This window comes from Somniosus microcephalus, chromosome 9 (genome assembly GCF_052327205.1).
Source record: "Somniosus microcephalus isolate GS21.2 chromosome 9, FLI_Smic_1.0, whole genome shotgun sequence".
Classification (NCBI taxonomy): Eukaryota; Metazoa; Chordata; class Chondrichthyes; order Squaliformes; family Somniosidae; genus Somniosus; species Somniosus microcephalus.
Window position 1 is genome coordinate 95,868,565 of NC_140995.1, and position 12,891 is coordinate 95,881,455.

The window sequence follows — 12,891 nt, forward strand, 5'->3', positions numbered from 1 at the left end:
TAAAGTGGGCATCTGACCTGAACCCATTCTGTTCCTTCTAGCATGGGATAGGTTAAAATTACCCCCATAGTGTCACAAATCCATGAACAACTGCTGAAAATAATGAATTGCATTCCTTTGGATCTTAGCAATGGACTGTTCTTCTTCACTTCAGTAATGTGAATAAAAAGAATCTTGAGCCAGTTCATAACCATGGCGCATTTCTGACGCTAGTTATTCCATAGTAACTTGATTTGTGTCGCTGTGCTATCACATTCAAACTGTTGTTGTGACTGATTTTGTATCTACATTTTAATCTGCATTAAAGATATTGTGAAAATAGAGTTTCATTACCAGTTTCATTGTTGACAGAATAGGGATAACCTTCTGATTTCACAGTACGGACTTCACCTGCTGGCAGCACACATTAGGGGGTCATTTTCACTTTTGGCGTGGGGTAAACTGGCAGTTATGGATCACCCACCCGATATACATCCCGCCTGCTTACGGCCAATCCGCAACCACCATTGTACTGCCCCAGCCGAAAGTAAAAATGACCGCCTACCGCTGCTTCTCCAAATTGGGCGCTCCTGAGAGAAGTGGCACGTGCAGGGAGCACCAGTCAGGAAATCACAGGCCTGCAGCCCCTGATTTTCTGCCCATTCATTTCAATTGGAAAATTGGGTGCACTCCAACCACTATCGGGAAATCATGTGCAATGCACACCCAGATTTCCGATATGCGGTCCTGGTGAGGGCAAAGTTGGAAAATTACACCAGTGTGAAAACTTGTCAATTTGATAAAAATCTGGAAATGTTTTGGAATTGGATTCCCTGTACAAATGATCATTTTATTTGCTCAGGCAAATTGTCAAGGCCCACAGCATTCAGTTTGTTGTTCGTTGCCTCAAAATATAACTTCCTTTGAAATCACTGCTGGGGCTTTGTTAACATTTTTAGAATTTTGTTATACAATTTTGATGGACTTAAAATCTTTGGAGATATTTAACTGGGTTTAGTTTGTGATGAAGTAAATATCAACCAAGGAATCTGATTATTGTACTAAGAACAGAAACTGCTTTCAGCATTATAATCCATCATTCAGAATTTCATTCTTTGGAATCAGAAAAAAACACAATCAAAACAGTTCAAAATAACTCTGTGGTTTAAGCAGTATCAAAATGACTAGCCTGTGAGATATTGCATCAACTCCACTCCCAGCAGGAAACATACTCCAAACCAAATATTACATCTAAAGAGCTAAGAACTGTTAGAATATCACAAGTCCATTGGGGTCTGTAAGATTAGCCATTTCACGGCTAAAACTATATCTGATGAAGACTTTGAAATTACGCTGTGCTAATATCAGTGTGCAGATGGTTTTGGATGAAATTCCTTTCACCATTATTTTAACAGAGGTTCAGAATTACGTATTTATCTTAAACAAGATCAACGCCTCCATTAAAATAGAGGAATTTCATACAATGTGTTAAACATTCATACGCTAATATTTGCACAGTGTAATTTCAAGGCCAAAGGCTTCTCAGTGGGAATTATTATTCAAGCAAGAAATTAGACATGGGTTATACATCACCAGCTACAGAATTGCTTGGCTGATTTTAAGTGCCTCCGCCCGACATAAATGGGGTGGTAGGAGCCCGTTTATGCTAGCAGTCCGGCTGCTGCCATATTGGGTAGGGTCCTCTTTTAAATGGGTGGCCACTTGTAATATATAAACAAAAGCAAAATACTGCGGATGCTGGAAATCTGAAATAAAAACAGAAAATGCTGGAAATACTCAGCAGGTCAGGCAGCATCTGTGGAGAGAGAAATAGAGCTAACGTTAGAGAGTTAATGAAAGGCCATCGACCTGAAACCCTAACTCTGTTTCTCCACAAATGCTGCCATATTTGTAATATGTAAACTTGGGTCCTATGATGTACATGGGACCATAACTGAAATTTTGAGGTACAAATAGGTGGAATATGCACTGCTGATGTTCTGCCCAATTGTACCAGCATTGAGCGGCCTAACCAGTGGTCATCATCCCACTGAGGTGCCACTTAGTAGGAGCAGGAGGAGGAAATAGATAATCTACCCTTTCACTAACACTTTCACTAAAGGACGGCACCAGGGAAACAAGTATTGATGCAGGGACACGGATGCGGAGTAGAGAAATAAACTAATTACACCTTCCTTGGAATATTTAGTGATGATTTGTTGGTGAGAAGGAGCATATGGTTGGTGTTGACCTTGCATGTTGGCGTGGAGTTAAGAGAGATGGCGAGGACTTTTCATGTTGGTTTGCAGGGCTGCTTTTATCTAAAACCCTGGTTAATCATTTTGTAATGTCCCAGTCTGTTTGGCTGTGCATCAGCATGGTCCACATCTCGATGGTATGTTCAACCACCAACAAGTGTGAGGAGCTCATGGACTTCTTTGTCACTAAGATTATGACCATCTGTTCAGCTGCATCTGCCAGTTCCCTTCCTCCCCCTAGCCCACCAAGCCAAAATTCCTCCAAGGTTCCCGCTGCTCTACCCCATAACTCGCATTTTTCTCTAGTTTCTCTCAAGTCCTTGAACATGTTGTAGCCTCCAAAATCTGTGTCCATCTTTCCCACGACTTCATTTTTGAACTTCTCCAATCAGATATTTGCTCGACACAGCAGTGAAACGGCCCATATCAAAGTCACAAATGACGTCCTATGTGACTGTGACCATGGTACATTATTCCTCCTCATCCTTCTTGACCGGTCTGCAGCCTTTGACACGGTTGACCACACCATCCTCCTTCAGTGCCTCTCCTGCATTGTCCAACTGGTTGGGACTGCCCCTGCCTGGTTCCATTCCTATCTATCCACTCGTAGCCAGAGAATCTCTTGCAATGGCTTCTCTTCCCGCTCCAACACCGTTACCTCTGGAGTCCCCCAAGGATCTATTCTTGGTCCCCTCCTATTTCTCATCAGAGGCTAGGTATTCTGTGGCGAGTGTCCTACCTCCTGACTCGCCAAAGCCTTTCCACCATCTACAAGGCACAAATAAGGAGTGTGATGGAATACACTCCACTTGCCTGGATGAGTGCAGCTCCAACAACACTCAAGAAGCTCGACACCATCCAGGACAAAGCAGCCCGATTGATTGGCACCACATCCACCACCTAAACATTCACTCCCTCCACCACTGGCGTACCGTAGCTGCAGTGTGTACCATCTACAAGATGCACTGCAGCAACTCGCCAAGGCTTCTTTGGCAGCACCTCCCAAACCCACGACCTCTACCACCTAGAAAGACAAGGGCAGCAGGCGCATGGGAACATCACCACCTGCAAGTTCCCCTCCAAGTCACACACCATCCTGACTTAGAGGTATATCGCCGATCCTTCATCATCGCTAGGTCAAAATCTGGAACTCCCTCCCTAACAGCACTGTGGGAGTACCATCACCACACGGACTGCAGTGGTTCAAGAAGGCGGCTCACCACCACCTTCTCAAGGGCAATTAGTGATGGGCAAGATCACATAAGCGAATTTAAAAAAATAAATCGACATGGAGCCCCTCGGCGGCATCATCTGAAAACACAACATTAGGTTCACATGTAGGCTGTCAATACCCAGCTCTACCTCACCACCACCTCTCTCGACCCCTCCACTGCCTCTAATTTGTGACATTGCTTGTCCGACCTCCAATACTGGATAAGCAGAGCATTCCTTCAACTAAATATAGGGAAGACCGAAGCCATTGTCTTCGGTCACTGCCACAAACTCCGTTCCCTAGTCACCAACTCCATCCCTCTCCCTGGCAACTGTCTGAGGCTGAACCAGACCATTCACAACCTTGACATCTTACTTGACCCTGAGCTGAGCTTCTGACCCCATATCCTCTCCATCACCAAAACTGCCTATTCCACCTCTGTAGCATCGCCTGTTTCCGCCCCTGCCTCACCTCATTTGTTGCTGAAACCCTCATCCATTTCTTTGTTACCTCTAAACTCGACTAATGCACTGCTCTCCTGGCCTGCTTCCCATCTTGCACCCTTCGTAAACTCTACTGGCCGTGTCCTAACTCGCACCAAATCCCGTTCACCCATCACACCTGTGCTCGCTGACCTACATTGGCTCCTGGCCCAGCAACACCGCAATTTTAAAATTCTTATCCTTGTTATCAAATCCTTCCATGGCCTCACACCTCCCTATTTTTGTAACCTCCTACGACCTTTCGAGATCTCTGCACTCCTCCAATTCTGGCCTCTTGCACATCCTGATTTTCTTCGCTCCACCATTGGTGGCCATGTTTTCAGCTGCCTAGGCCCTAAGCTCTGGAATTCTCTCCCTAAACCTCTCCTCCTCTCTACTTTTCTTTCTTCTTTTAAGACACTCCTTATAACCTACTTCTTTGACCAAGCTTTTGGTCACCTGTCCCAATATCGCCTTATATGGCTTGCTGTCAAATTTTATTTGATAATCTCTCCTGTGAAGCACCGTGGGATGTTTTACTATGTTAAAGGGTCTATATAAATGCAAGTTGTTGTTGTTGTTGTATGTGAATTCATGCAGAGGCATGAGCCTCACTGTATTTTTGTTTTGCCTCAGTGTTAGTGGTCTGACTTGATGTCAATAGCCATGGCAGCAAGGACCTTTAGCAGCATCCATCCATTATGCTTTTTGAAGGAGTTGTGGCACTATCGACTGTTACAAGATGAAAGCATCATGGATGTTGCAGGAGTAGCTTACAGTCATTGGCGTTATTCAGTTGTGGTGGTCTGATACCACCAGCATATCGATTGAATTAAATCCTTTTCTCTTCATATATACCATAGGGTTATTGTTTGATGTCCTGATGGAAAGAAGGGTATCATGGATTTTGAAAAAAATTATCTGTTCTCAGGATGTGGTCAACACTGTCAATGCTGCATTTATTGCCTACCCTAGTTCCCCTGAGAAGGCAATGCTGGGTCTTCTCCTTGCACTGCTGCAATCCTTGTGCTGATGGTACTTCCACAATGATGTTGGGTAGGAAATTCCAGAATATTGGTCTAGTAATGATGAAGGAATGGTAATATATGTCCTAGTGAGGATGGTCTGTGACTTTGAGGTGATGGTGTTCCCATAACATCGTTGCTCTAATTCTCAATAGCACAGGGGAGAGAAGTGCTGTTGAAGTACCCTTAGTGAGTTGCTTCAGTGCATCCTCTGGATTGCACAGATTGGGTTGGTGATGGATGGACACCAAGTCCAATGGCAAGGGCACTGATCAAATGATCAAATGAACCATTCTGCTCTGGATGGTGACAAGTTTCTTGAATGTTATTGCAGCTGCACCCATCTAGGTGAGTGATAAGTATTCCATTATATTACTGACTTGAGCCCTGTAGATGGTGGAAGGGTGTTAAGAAGTCAGTAGGTGAGCCACTCATCGCAGAGTATCCAGCTTCTGCCCTGATTTTGTAGCCAAGTTGTTAATATGGCTCATCCAGTCAAGTTTTTAGTCAATGGTGATGTTGGAGGACTTGGTGGTGGTGGTGCAGTTGAAAGCCGGGCTTGATGGCTGTGTTTTTGTTTGACATACTTTTTGTTTGGCAATTACTTGGCTTAAATGTTACATGCCACTTGTCTGGCCTAGACTAGATCTCTTCCAGATCCTGCTGTAGGCTGGTTTGGGCTGCTTCATGATCAGAGGAGTTGTGAATGGAGCTGAACACTGAAACTGTCCGTGAACAGCCCCAGTCCTGGCAGTAAGATGGAGAGAAGGTCATTGATGCAGATGGTTGGGCTATGTACTCATCTGGTAGAAGTGGTGGGCCCTTCTGACAGTTCTCTTCTTTCTTTTGGAAAAGTGACAAATGTGTCACCCAGCAAAGAAGTGACCTACTTGATGCAACAGTGTACAGATAACTGCCATATCTGACAAATGTAATGGCTTGAAATGAGCTTGGAGCATACTATTTCAATGCCATGGTCACTTGAACCACAACAGGCCGGGCTGTCTTTGTGCTGGATCTTGTCTAGTCAATGGCACAGCTCAGTGAAGTTGGAGGAAAACAACAGCAACAAATAAAAAGCAGGTGAATTTCCACAGGCCGTAACTTTGGCGGAAAAGCTGTAGTAACTGTAGTGTATGTACCCGTCTACCTTTAAGGGAACTATTGAATGTAACCGTTCACCTTTAAGAGAACTACTTTAGGTGTGGCACTATTTGTTTGGCTTCTGTATACTGTAATACCGATAGTGACCACACCAGTATATAAGTGTTGTGGCAGGATTGCTGGGGCAGATTCGCCCGGACCTTCGAATAGTAAAGACCTGTTTGTTTGTTACTTCGGAAGTCTGTGTATTTATTAACTGCACAACCCACAGACTTTACAGTGGCGACGAGTCAGATCGTACCCTGCGGCAAGATTACCAAAAGCAACGAAGAGCGTCGAAGAGAGACAACCGCCCTCGTCGTGCTACCAAAAGAAAACACGAGGCTGCAACAACAGAAAGCAGGAAGACTAACAACAAAAGCTGTATCAGCAACAGGCACTGACTACCCTTCTGCCACGGTGCGGAGTGAGCCGACCAGCAAGAAACAAGGCGGCCGAAGAGACTGTGAGTAGGGGAGTATGTAGAAGTATCCGGAGGATAAGGGCAGAGAACTCGACCTCGGTCGAGGGGGAGCTGTGCCGGCCAAAAGTCGGGTCCAACGGCGTCGGGTGACAGCCGGACCGTGATCGGCGGGAAAAATCCAGGCAGCGACCGCAGCCACGAAGCGCTGAGCCTGCGAGTAGGCGCGGGAAGAGAAACCCAGCCGCAGCCGGGGAGGGAAACACCGGTCTGCGAGAGGGCTGGGGAGGCGAACGGGAACCGTGCGGGTGAGAGCCGGGTGCGGAGAGAGAGACTGCGAGGAGCCAGTCCAGCGGCTGAGCTGTTCTCCACCAACGGGGTACTCAGAGCCGGCAAAACCGAACGTGCGGGAGTGGGTGAGAGACACAGCCGAAAACGGGGTGAGAGACTGCGCGAGAGCCAGTCCAGCGGCTGAGCTGTTCTCCACCAACGGGGTACCCAGGGCCGGTAACACCGAACGTGCGGGTGAGAGAGCGACAGAGCCGGGTACGGAGAGAGAGACTGCGCGAGAGCCAGTCCAGCGGCTGAATTGTCCTCCGTTAACGGGGTGTACCCAGCGCCGGTAGAACCGTGCGGGCGGGAGGAAAAGACATAGCCGAGTTAGGGGAGCTGTGCGGTAGCCAGCCAGCGGCTGAACCTGTCCGCTGTGTGGGGAAGCGTACCCCTTCCACCGGGAAGAAACGCGGGAAGCCGCCATTAGGCGGAGAAGACGCCAGAAGCGGGAAACCGCCATTGAAGTGGGCGGGGCGAGAAAGGAAGAGCGGGAAACCGCCATTTTCGCGGGAAAACCGCCATCTTGATTGACATACCGCCATTGAAGTGGGCGGGGAGAGAAAGGAAGAGCGGGAAACCGCCATATTCGCGGGAAAACCGCCATCTTAGAAATAAACAAATAAATAAGAATACTTAAAGAAATACTGGTGCTGCTCCCAAGGGAAGAAAGATGCCTAAGCGAGGGAATATTAATGATTTTAATTCTGAGATAGAAGACTGGGCCACGTACGTGGAATGCATCGAGATCTATTGTGAAGCCAACAAAATAGAGGAAGACGACAAGGCGATAACATTGTTAAACTCGATGGGCGCAAAGACATACGGGCTCTTGAAGGATTTACTAGCACCAGCTAAACTGGCGGATCAGTCTTTCGAAGAGATTGTGGTTGTTCTGAAGGACCACTTGAACCCCACACCGTTGATGTTGGCTGAACGATTCAAATTCTATGCAAGAACGCAACGGAAAGACGAAAACAACGCAGAATACTTGGTCGAACTGCGTAGGCTAGCGAAATACTGCCAGTTCGGAGGGAATCTGACAGAGGCACTGCGAGACAAGTTCGTAGGCGGATTGTCCAAGGAAGGGACGCAAAAGCGCCTACTAGAAGAGAACGACCTTACACTTGACAGGGCTGTCCTTATAGCCGCATCACACGAAGCCGCAGCGAAAGGAACGGCAGAAATGCAACTAAAGGCGGCGGCGCTCGGGGTGGACCAAATTACCTCGAGTACAACAAAATGCTATCGTTGTGGGAAGACAACACACGACCAGAATCAATGCTGGTTTAAGAACCAAGAATGTAGGAAATGTGGCAAACTGGGTCACATTGCTAAGGTATGCTGGTCAGGGAAGAAGACCAACAACCAAAGGAAGCCATCACAAGAAAAGTACAACAAGGTATACAAGGGGGCTGAGAAGAGTTCAGACGAACAGAATCCAGACTCAGATCCAAACGGCCAGGAGCTGGGTAGTCTGAGTATCCACCATGTGAGTAAGGAAGCTGACCTACAAACTATCTGGGTCATGCTAAAAATAGCTGGAGTCCAAGTGAAAATGGAGTTGGACACTGGATCAGCTGTATCAGTCATAAATTGAGGGGATTACCACCGGCTATTCTCACACATACCCTTAAGAGATACCAAGTTCGTATTGCAGACATACACGGGGCATAAAGTATACCCCATGGGAAAAATAAGAGTCAAGGTGAGAGATAGGGGTAAAGAACACCCAAGAATGAACTTGTATGTACTACATGAGGGAGGACCACCACTTCTAGGACGGGAGTGGATCAAGAAAATAGACATGGAATGGCACTACCTACAAGCAATGACGAGTGAGGACTCGGTGCAGACAAGCAGCTCAGACTCTGAGCCGGAAGACGATAAGTCCAGCCCACGTATGAAAAACAAGGTTAACATGAACTCACTGACTAAGGTTGGAAAAACGATGGCGTGCATAAAGACAGAGAATTCTGAGTCTGTTCAAGTCACAGACATATGCATTACGGAGGAACACCGAGCTCGAACTCAACGTTATTTCAAAGTACGACAACAATTCGAACAATTAAGTTACCGTCTCATACAAGAGATGAAAACAATGAAAAAGTTCTATGACACCAAATGGGAGAGTCTGGAAAGACAACAGAACCTGCTGGCTCAAGCAGAGAGCGACCATAGAGCCATCGTGACCAATTACCGATCACACCTCCCTTATGATGTTCAGGAGTTAGAATATTTGCATGATCTAGAGATACAGCATAAAGGCAAACCACGCTACACTGAGGATTTTGTTCTGCAATTGGAGACGGAGCTAGTGCAGGCAAGGTTAAGAGAAGCTGAATCGCAGTGTGCACTTGAAGAGATGCAGAAAAAAATCTTGGACATGGAAAAGAGAAACGCTTCTTTACCTGATGTGAATAATGTGGCCATGTTGCAAGAGGAGCTTATCACTCAGTTAAATGAAAATAAAGGGAAAATGACTGAGATAGACTGCAAGAATAAAGAAGATTTGATGGCAGTGAGACTTCAAGAGGCAGATAGCATAGCAGCCTTGGCTGAACTCCAACAGGAAATTGCGAAAGAAGCAAATGAAGAGGAATCTTCAGGAAGCTGGGATTTTATTCCAGTTCTTCTCTACGACTCCTTACAAGCAGAGTGTGAGAAGTGGAAAGAACAGTATGAACAGGCCCAGGCTACAATTCTGGAGGGGATTAACTCGGCAACCTCCGAAAAGCTAGTTTCAGTAGAAGCATATGAACAACTAAAGGTTGAACATGAGCAAGAAGTCCAAAGGCTGCAGGAAATTCTTGATGAGCTCAAGGCCAAGACTCATCGGTAGAAGTTCCATCCATAGATGAGAATTTAGCGGTGAAAGACATGGCAGAACATGAAAGACAAGATGTGCAAGAACTCATAAAAATATTGGAGGAAACCCAAGACAAATATGAGGCGGCAATGACCGAGGTTCAACGACTTGAAGAGCAGAGTCAACTGGGAATCCTTTCAGTGGAAGGGAAGGAAACTGTAAGAAACACAGAGACTGTAAGAATGGGCTCTGAACATGAGCTTGGGAGCATCAAGGCGCAACTTCTTCGAGCGCTTGAAACCAAAGTACAAGAGGAAAGGAAGGTGAAAGCATTGGAGGGAAAGGTGGATGAAATGGTGAAGACTCTGATCCACAGAGTCCCCGCGGAAGAGTTAACGGTCAGCCAACTCCTTCACATGCTGAGAGACAAGACTCCACAATGGGAACACGAGCTTCAATCTGCAAAGGGAAGGAATTCGGAGCTCCCAAAAGTTACAGAAATAACTGAGGTGGCAACACAGATTTTGTGTTACAGTTTACTCTATGAAGAGTTCGTTGAATCACGTCAATGTGAACAGAAGAATGTTGAAACAGCTGCTTCAGTAGAAGGATTAAATAGCCTGATACCGCAATCCCCGGTGGAAGGGAAGGTATTGAACTCACAAATGAGGTCAGTAGTGAAGGAATGGCAGACAACCCAGGAAGAGCGGGATGAATATGAATGCATGAAGAAGTCTTTTCAAGAAAGATGTCTAGGGAAGGAACCACCGTCAGCTAACGTCCAGACGGGTGAGGAGGAAGAAGAAGGCTCTCTCGCTGGCCTAACTCAGGACGAACCCGAATATTACCATGACCTGTTGAGTGACACTGAATATTACGAGGATGTGGTCTGCCCAGCTTGTGATGAAAACTCCCAAAGTGCTGAAATCCGGAGGAAGCACTTAAGGTCTAAGGAACATAGAGAGTTGGTGGCGCTACAGCTGGCAGCCGAGAAAGGAGCTCCGAGAGTTTCAAAAAGGCAGAAAAGAAAAAGAAGAAGCAGAAGATAATAACTGTCTAAAATATTAGCACTTCTACCATCTCAGGCGGAACACTACGAAAGGAGCTAAATTAGTTGAAAAACTGGAAAATGTCAAGACAGCCAGTTGGTTGTAAAAGTCCGCACTGCTGGTTCAACAGGACGAAAGTTCAAGCTGTTACGTCAAGAAAAAGGCTATGGAGGAGTCACGCTAGCCAGGTGAACCGGCTACACCAAAGAAATGTTGTTCGGAACGAGTCAAGATCAGAGACTGAATCTATGAACTGTTTCCGCAGAGACTGAACCTGTGAACTGTTCCCACCGAGATTATATCTGTAAATTGTTTTATATGACATTGACTCCACCGAGATTATATCTGTAATTTGTTTATAGGAAGTTGAAGATATGTATGTTTAACGGAGACTCTGTAAGTAATAAGCTAAAAAGGGAGGATTGTAGTGTATGTACCCATCTACCTTTAAGGGAACTATTGAATGTAACCGTTCACCTTTAAGAGAACTACTTTAGGTGTGGCACTATTTGTTTGGCTTCTGTATACTGTAATACCGATAGTGACCACACCAGTATATAAGTGTTGTGGCAGGATTGCTGGGGCAGATTCGCCCGGACCTTCGAATAGTAAAGACCTGTTTGTTTGTTACTTCGGAAGTCTGTGTATTTATTAACTGCACAACCCACAGACTTTACAGTAACCTGGAAAATGCCCTCGACCCTATCAATTTCTAGATGGTTGATGACTACCAACACAGGATAATGCAATTTAATACTCACTTTCCAGGCATAACAGTGATTCCCTTATTTTAAGGCAGTTTTCTGTGCCTGGGTCATTAATTAGTCCTGGCCTCTGGACTACTAGTCCAGTAACATAACCACTGTATCTCCATTATTAAACATATTATAGCATCTGAATTCCAAGTAAGCAATGTTACATTTATTGGGAAAATTCTTCTAGAGTACTAACAAGTCTTGCTGTAGAATTTTAAGTTTTCTGCTCATATTTTGAGCCTTGTCCATGGACTAGTTCTCAGATGCACTCAACTGAGTGAGTGGAAAGAGGAAGACATCTTAGCTTTATGCAATCAAACCAAAATTGTTAGTTATAATGAGTGGGTGTGGCCTTCTCAGGGCTGTTTATGGTAGCTCTCAGTTTTGTTGTGACATGTATAATGAGTTGTGCCCTCATGGCTGTCTGTTTTCATTAAAGAAATAAAAATAATAGTGAGCTCTAGGTCAGAGTCAGCTGTTCATGTAACTCACCATCAGTGATCAGGGCTAGAGTTGTCCTGTCTGTGGATGTTAAGGCTATGTTGGCAGTAATTCCATGTAGAAACTAACAAACTGTTACAATTCCACTTCTGCAGATAATTCCCTACCCCCAGTAAATTAAACCCTCAGAATAAAGGATGATAGCAAATGAAAACAAGTTTCAATAATTTCAACAAGCTGCTTAACCAGTTTGAAATTTTAGCCTTGAACCCCCCTGAGTTACCAGGAAATAATGACAACGGTTGAAAGTGGTCCTGAAGATGAAATTTACAGAACAGGAGGTTGAGTCGACCACGGGTCAGTTTGTGAGGAACTGGGCCTCTTTCTTGGAACCACCATGAATCCATCAAAACTTAGCAGTCTTAAAAAAGCTTAGCAAGTGATTGTCGAGTGACAGAAAACCACCATTACCAATAAAAAAAAAGTAAGGTGTCAGGAAAAGAATTAATAGCAAGGATACTGCAAAGGTGCAGATCATGCTTAAGTCGGCTTCAGAGAGAAACTCACACTCCAAGAAACTGCCAGCAGCACCACATCCGCTTCATCCAGCACAGTCATGTCATGTATCATAACCACGATGACTACCACTAGTGCAAGCACCAAGTACCAGTGCAGCCGAATATACAATAATAAAACCACAGTCCAAACCAGCTCCATTCTAAATAGAACACTTACCAATGGCGTATCCACTGACTGTTTTTTCCATAAACTCAGGGATTTCAAAAGGCTCTGCGGCTTTGAGCTGGATTTCTCTTCTCTTTACCTATATAAAGCAATGTGTCAGGGGAAACACCATTACCACTTACTTAAAGAAAAGAAATACAAACCAGAGAGGGCATAGAACTTTTACTGGATGGCAGACTTCCCAAGAGTCACGGGGTAATGGGTGGAAGCCACGGGCCATTAAAGCTCCAAATTTCAACCCC